The sequence below is a fragment of the Raphanus sativus genome, chromosome 8, assembly GCF_000801105.2.
Source record: "Raphanus sativus cultivar WK10039 chromosome 8, ASM80110v3, whole genome shotgun sequence".
NCBI classification, from domain to species: Eukaryota; Viridiplantae; Streptophyta; class Magnoliopsida; order Brassicales; family Brassicaceae; genus Raphanus; species Raphanus sativus.
The window spans coordinates 7980516-7989097 of NC_079518.1; the positions used below are offsets into that span (position 1 = coordinate 7980516).

Below are 8582 nucleotides of genomic sequence, written 5' to 3' on the forward strand. Positions count from 1 at the left end.
GGTTTTATGTATAGTTTCGGATTTTTAATAAACTTTCAAATTTTAAAATATATTTTTAGTATTCAGGTAAAATTCTGAGTGTGTTTTCTTGATTCATCGGTCAGATTTCAGATAAAAGTTTGGCGGGAGATTTAGTATTTGAATAGTTTCAGATATTTATTGGGTTTTTCGAATATTTTGAGTTTTCAAATGTTTCAAATTGTTTTTTGGGTTTTAAAAATCCAGATTCTTCATATATTTTAAAATTTGGAAATATTTAGTTGGGATTAAATGTCTAGGATTTAAGAGATCCGGACCCGAAATAAATCAATTTGTATCCGACCCCAAAATTCGAATAAATCAATTGGTGAATCACGAGTCAATGAAATAGAGAAAATATGTGTTGACCATATTTATTTTCATAGCTATAATCGCTAGGCGTTAATTTAGTTATAATAGTGAATTTTTTTTACATCTAACCGTGAGACTTTAATGTTAGTTCGTGAAATATTTGTATGCTTAGAATAAATCATAGCGTTAAATGTTAGTATGGTAAATTCATAATCCATCTATTAATCAAAAAAATATAATTGAATTTGCAGATATTTTAATCTTAGTCATGATTATATCATGTACACTCCTAAATATTCTCTAGCTCAATAAAAGTAATAAATAACAATATTAACTATTGTATAGTTAAAGAAATAAAAGGAATGACGAAAAATAATCAGATAATTGGATTACGTACACCTAAAACCGAGCATAATTAGACTTCTACCCCATTAATCTCATAATCAATTTTGTGACGATTTTATCCCTATCAAGAAACTAGGCCTGCGAACTAGACATGTACATGTCAGTTTTGGTGTCAGCTTGTGTCAGCCTATAGTATAGCTTGTGTTTATAGACATTAATCTTTATCTCCTAACAAAACATCATTTGATGAAGAGAAGAAAGAAATCGAAAGAGAAAGAAAAAGAGAAAGAAAAAGAGAAAAAACATGAAGAAAAAGAAGAATCAAAGATTTAAATATGAAGAAGAAGAGGAATCAAAGATAAAGATGAACTCAACCAACTTATGTCATTCCAAACCATCACCACCGAATAAAAATCAATTTCACTTTCTTTTTCCAACAGTCCACTAATATTTTTTGTATACTTTGCATTTCTCTCATAAAGTCTATTTTTCTATTTGCAATATTTTTCTGTTATAAGTTTGATTTTATTTTTTACTTTGATAGTTCTAAGATTATTGATCAAAGATTTGTTATCTGGTATATTATTCTTTTTTTTTTGTCAACTATTTCTTTCATTCAACTTAAAACACAAAAGTTATAACATTCATACATTCAAGGCTAAACTTTGCCAGAGAAAAAACCTGAACATTATCAATACATGGAATGAAACTAAAAGATAGAGGATTGAAGAGAGTAGCAAGGCTTCTACCGTCATGGAGAACACCTGCGATCTCGTTCAAAACCGACCCTAAGCACAGGGTAGATATGAAGACTTGAGAGTCTGAGAATATATGAAAACTAAGGAGGTTTATTTCCTTAGCCTTGAGAAGAGCTGAGCAAAGCTTCAAGGCTTCAACCATGAGTGCAGAACCCACCAACGCTCGAGAAGCTTCATTTGCATCTTGACAGTTCCAGACTGAGAGAACCATCTTCAACACCAAGTCACCTGTAACAGCACCACTCAAAGCAGGTTGAAGTTTTGGAAAGAGAGCAAGCTCCATAAAGGAGAACTCAAGTCTATAATAGACTAAAGAAACCAGAAAACCAACGTTATGGTTTTTCTTTCCAATAAGCCACAATGGGAAGGGAGACAAACTCAGACTTATCAATCCTAAACTCCATAAAGCTGAACCGTCATGAAACAATGCCAATAGGATATTAGTCCGAAGAACATCCTCATAACGAGGTAACAGAGGGCTAACAAGGAGTTTATCATCCTCATACAGAGGTAAACTGGATCTCATCCTAAGAGATAGAAAAACATCCTCACACTGAGGTAAATAGAGTTTCAACAGGCAGACAGCACAATGAACTTTCCTCAAAAACAACTTGTTCCAAAGAGGTACATAGACAATACCTTCACAGAGCTTATTGGAGAGATCCGATGGTCCAGAAGAAGCAACCTTACCAATGGAATTAATCGCCAGATCTGAAAGAGGAGACTTGAAATCCCAAGCTTGGGTATGTGTTCGGAGAAAGACGCAATGGGAGACACTGAAGAACGAGGCCAAACACCGAAGACGATGAACAAGGACAAAGAACGAGTCTGGAGGATCTGGTGGTTCAGGTGGGATGATGAAAGTGAGAGATTCAAACTCTACCAAACGAAGCTTAGGTGGTGGTGGATCAGGAGAAGGTCGGCATCGCGACGGAGGAGGGGCCTTCACCGTCAACACCATGGAGGAGGAGGAGATATGCTTCAGCAGAAGGAGGACTTGGCGTTGGCGTCAGATCTGGATCGGCGGAGATCCATGCCTAAGGAGGCGGGCCTGGGAGCTTTTTATCTGGTATATTATTCTATAAATCGTTTTTATATGGTAAATGGTTTGATATCAGGTACATATTATGTTAGCTGATACAAAAAAACTTGTCTTTAATTAATACATGTTTTTGTAGCTTATAAATGGTTTCACAGCTTGTACATTGTTTGATACTTGGTTTAGTGGCTGACAAATGAATTGATACATAGTTTGTGAGTTAATATGTTCTTTGATAAATCAATTGTTATCTGAAAAATAATTTGTTGTCTAGTACATGTACTTATTAACTGATAAATTATTTATTATCAGATAAATGAATTGTTACTTGCTATTTATTTTGTTAGCTGCTACATTGTTTGATACTAATCTCCTATCATTCCAGATCCATGTTAAGTCTTTATTTGATAACGAGGCAGAGATTTTTGCTCCTAGACACTGTGATCAGTGGAGGACGAGGTAGATGATGACCGCTTGAGAGTATGGTTGGACTTGCCTTCGAAAAATTATTCTAAGAAAATTAGCATTTATGTTAACTCAATCAATACATTGGAGTTCTACACTATGTGTTATTCTTAACTAAAGATGTTTAATATTGTTAAAATTTATTTTAGCAAACATTCTACTTATTACCGGATATTATTCATTTTTAGTGGATCTTCTGACTTAAGTCGCCGTTGAGATAAATATTTTGTTAGATGTTACTTTAGTCTTATGTCGCCATTTTAAATAATATGAGTTAAGATGTTTCTAAATAGGTGTTGTTAGTAGATATATAGTTGTTTATATGATACATGGTTTGTTAGTTGTAACATTTTACTCGATACAAATTTATTAGATGATACATATATGATACATGGTTTGTTAGTTCTTCAGCATAGTTCTCAGATCTGTCAATATAGCTATGTTATATACAATATACTTCGATAGATAAACAAAGAAACTGCTTTAGTCCGGTGGTTATAGTATAATTGTTTAATAAGAAACCAGGGTTTGACGCACAAATCTGTTGTTTTTATTGGATTTTTTCATTTTTTTTAAATGAAGGGCACAAATGTAATTTCTCTTTCATCTTTTCCATCGACCTGCAACCCTAAATCAGCCAAATCAGATTTTTCCAACTTTTTTCTTCAATTTTCTTGTTGATTTGAAACATTTAACCTTGTGTTTTTTGTTAATGATGACAAATTTTGATAAATTTATGATGAAATTGTCGATTTCGAACTTAAAAAAAAACCCAGAATTTTTTGTGCTCTGTTTTTTTGTTTGTTTGAATAAGGCATAAACGCCATAGAGTTTGACCGTGGAACGCTTAAACACCGAGTAATTAGATGAAATTGCCGCGTTTTAAAACCTAAGATGTTATATTTCATTATACTTAAGCTTCCCCAAAAAAAAATCATGCAAACACAATACCAAAGACAACTTGTAGTGTAAAAATAAGGCTGGCGTGAAATCCAAAGTGATATATCTTCTGATTCACAAACCTGAACATGCCTCTGTTATTCTGACACACTTGTTTGCCCAACCTATGAAATCTGCAAGTATATCTTTGGTTGTCAGAGAGATCACCGAAAAACGTGTCAAAGCTGAGGACATTAAAGTTTAAACCAAACACAAATTGTGTTTATTGGATTCATTATGTCTATCAATTGCCAACTCTCTAATTTGAACTCGAATCGGGTATATTACTCTAATTCGTCCAAAAATAATTTGTTAATGAAAACGTTGAAACAACATTGCATAGATAAATTTTTCAAATGAAAGAGTCCAAATTAACAATTATAGAGGGTAACGTTATGTGTAGTGTAACATTATGTTAATAGAGGGTAAGACCAAAAAATATGTAATCAAATCTATGTTTAATAAAAGAATCTATATGTAAAACATAAGGTAAAATCCAAAAATTAAAAAACCTAAAAAACGAAAAGGGTCCAAACAATTTGCATTTTTCAAAACTCTCCCTTTTAATAGTATTGGTTTATTTAAACAAAATTTATAAATCAGTAATTTAAACTAAAACTAGATACTAATCTACGCTATGCGCGGATATTATTTGAACAAATCTTCATAATTGTTACTGGGTTGGTCTGGATATTTTATCTTTATCCAAATCCGTATTCGAACCTGACCCGAAAAATCCAAATCGAAATCCGAACTGAAATAGTAAAATACCGGAACGGATATTAATTTAGGAGAGATTGGATATTCGAATCCGAACATGTAATATCCGAACCTTAATGAATATTCGAAGATAACCGAACATACGTATATTCAACTTTACATTTCTAGTTTACATCTTTTATTTTATTTAAAATATTTATATTGATGTTACTTACTTTAAGATCATATAATAAGCATATAATTATGGAGAAAATAATTTGCTACTGACTTAAAATGTATGTCAAGCTTTTCATTCCATGCATTAACAAAAGTTACATCTAAAATTAAAAAGCAATAACCAAATTAGTATCCTTTTATATTTAAAATGTTCTCCAAATATATTAATCATTTAATCTATTTAAAAATAAAAATCAGTTAAATGAAATTATATATTTTAAATATAAAAAACCCGAGAAATGAAAAATTTAATTTATTCTAAAATCTAGACATCTGAACATGATCTGAAATAAGCGAATCTGAATCTAAAATACCCAATCCGAAGTACAGAAATACCCAAAAATATTCTATACCGACTCGAACAGATACCCAAACTCCCATCCCTATTACTTAGATTAGAAATATAATTTTATAAATATTATTTTTTGTCACGATAGTTTTTTATAGTTTATTTATAATATAATATGTATATATATTATACAGTATTGTTTTTTGTCATATATAATTTAAATGTTTGTTTGTTAAGACCAAAATTTAAAAGTCCATATCAAAAATAATTTATAAACTCGTATGATCCAATAATTTGCAAACTAATAGTACTTCTCGAATATGAAATTGGCCCATTAACTACACTCATAACATTGGTTTTGTTCTGTTATCCGATTGTGGTATGGTTTAATTATACTGTCGGTTATTTCATTAAGTAGGGTCTTGTAATTCTCTAGAAATGGTCTAAACTTAAATCACAACTTAAAACAGTAGATAAAAATAATACTTTATTTCAATAGATTAGATATATATTGTATTTGTTGTTAATTGTAATAAATAATGTTTTCATACAATAAATTTTGTGCCTACCACATATTGTGTCAAATGTTTATTCAGCTTCAAATGTTTGTATACCTGGTCACATGTACATTTGTATGTATATGAAACATTATTCTACATAATGTTTATATTCTTCGTATAAGTAATATAATTTGTAAATGTCAGAGAAAGTTTTGGTATATGAAAAAATATACCAATCAGTAGTGAAATAATTTGATACTAGGTGATAACCTGCGCCATGCGCAGGATGAATAAACTTAAGGAAATTATAGTTTTGAATATATCGATATTAGAAAAGTAAAAGTCATATACAAAAATATTACATACAATATAAATTCTCTCAAAAGCTTCATATAAGAACATGAGAGAATATTTATAGAGCATTTGAATCTTATAAATGATATCTTACATGATTTGATCCCAAAAAAATGATATCTTACATGCTTTAGTAAAAATGACCCATTACTGTATAACCAAGGGTAGAATATCCGGGTCTTCAAGCTTCAGAAGCAAGGCTCACAGATTAAAAACGTGTGAGAATATAGTCAGTACCAAAGGAATCTTCTATTTTGTCTTCTTTTATCAAAATTACCTCATTAGTAATGGATCATGTTAGCTCAATGCAAGGTTGGTTAACCAATTGGACTGCAAGATGGTCGAATAAGAGGAACTTTGAATTACCAGTGTTGTCAAGGACAACCAAGTGAAGCTTGTACCTGTTGATTAATTGAACAAGTTAGTATACAGCTTAAGAGAAATTGCCTAGACAACCAACATATCACATAATTATATTAATCTGATTAATTTAAGACTCAAGATTGTATGACCTAGGGAGCATCTTAGGATTGTAGGATTTGCATTTAGCACGGTCTATAATTTCATTTTTAAAATTCACATAGTCTATAATATTCTTACATTAATATCAAGAAGCACCATTTCAATGGTAAGACCACCGGCAGCACAGTATTGTTTCCACAGGCGAAGGATATGCACTCTGACTCTCCACATGTTCTTGAATGGCTTCAAGTCGGCAACTGGATTAAACAATGCCATGAACCCTGTGATTGTTTGCTAGTATACGATGAGCTACTGAGGATGAGATTGCTGTGAGTTGAGAATGATATGAGCTAGGACGTATTTATACATGTTATGTGGTCATATCAAAATTATTTTAATAACCAGAAGGAATAATTAACATTAATGATGAAACCATGATTTTGCCTCTATCAATTATGCAAACAATGCGATATAACATATATCAATGAGACAATATGATTGATACATAATAACTAATGAATTCATTTGTTTCCATAAGTTTGTATTGGTAGAATTTATTCTCCACGTAATATGATGAATTTCGTGTGTTAATTGATATCAATAAATTAAGGTCAATCACGATCACCGTTATAGTTATTGATAATAACATAAATCATGCACAATCAAATAAATTAGTTCCTATCTAATATCCTGTCACAGCAGGAAGGTGATGGGATTTATTGATAATCATAAATCAATCCGCGTTAATATAGCAATATTGCCTAAATAAATATATTTTCGTTTTAGATTTTTTTCGAAATTGCAATCAGCCGTGAGAAATAGTTAACATGTAATATCTACTATATTTGACTTGACCAATATATAGTCTGTGCACTGAGACATGTAATTTTTAAATGTTATTCAAAATATACTAAAACAATGGGCAGGAAAGAATGAACCAATGGAATCAATAGTAAAATATAGTTTTAGAACCAATGGAAATGTCTCAAGTGAATCTGTAGACAAAACATGTTTAAATATAGTTTTAGAACCAAAATCTGGCTATTACATAAACATATGGTTAAAGCATATTTTATTAAAATATGTTGTCGTCAAAATATATCCGATCATATCACTATCAATTCCTCTACGTGGACGTAGATTTTGGAAAACAGATACCATATGAGTGGACATATGAAACATCATAATTTTATAAAGCTCAATAGGAATTATATAGTAGATAACATGACATATTTTTAAGAAATATATATTTAGCATGAATCGTAAAAGATACAATATGAATGGACCATAGAAACATCATATAGTAACTAAAGGAAGCTCGGTAGGAAGTATATATGTGAAGCATTTCTATTGTTAATGCCCAATGGCACATGGTGTAATAATTCTAATAACTAAAGGGTTTTGTTAGAAAAAGGACGAGAGTCATTGTGAGGCTGCCACCTAAGTAATGGCACTCATGTAAATCACACATGAAGTGAAGGTTACTTTCTACGAATGCTCCTAAAATAATATATAAGGGATAATATGAGAAATGCATTTTTAGAGTAGTTATGTGCAGCCGAAAGAATGTTATAATACGGATTGTATGGTTTTATTGGACCATTCGGTTAGAATAGGTTAATATCAAACTTTATGTACTCGAATAACAATATACTAGATGATAACCCGCGCCAAGCGCGGAGTGAGTTTTTTAAAATATGTTGTATTGAAATATTACAATTAGAATGCATCTTGTTATCAAGATTTTTTTTTACATTTGATTTGGGGTGGACATTCGGATATCATTTGGCTCAGTTTGGTTTGGTTCGGTTCAGTTATATTTCGATTTTTTGTGAGTTCGATCCGGTTCGGATCTGCGGGTTCGGTTTGGGTTTGGACTCAGATAATTCATTTTATTTTTAAAAAATAAAATTCGTATATACTTTAAATTTCTGAAAATATAAAAAAAAAATTATTTATAACATATAAATGTGTATAATGCAAGTTAAAATACTTAAACTTAACATAAAATTTGGTTAGCTTCAATATTCGGATAAGAAATCAATAGATATTTGAAGTATTGGTATTTTGAATATCATTTAACTATTTTAATCATGTATTTTTAACTATTTGTAAATATTTTCAAGTATTTTGGACAACTTACTAACATTTTATATATTTTGTAT

At 30.7% G+C, this 8582-nt stretch overlaps 1 long non-coding RNA gene across 1 annotated transcript; it reads right to left on the bottom strand.

Annotated features, from left to right (window-relative positions):
- Positions 1–5994: 5994 nt before the first annotated feature.
- On the bottom strand, positions 5995–7229 carry LOC130498441 (uncharacterized). Its single transcript, XR_008937331.1, has 2 exons — positions 6556–7229; positions 5995–6356 (listed from the first exon to the last, which is right to left on the bottom strand). It is a non-coding gene; the product is annotated as an uncharacterized LOC130498441 (long non-coding RNA).
- Between the last annotated feature and the right edge of the window lie 1353 nt (positions 7230–8582).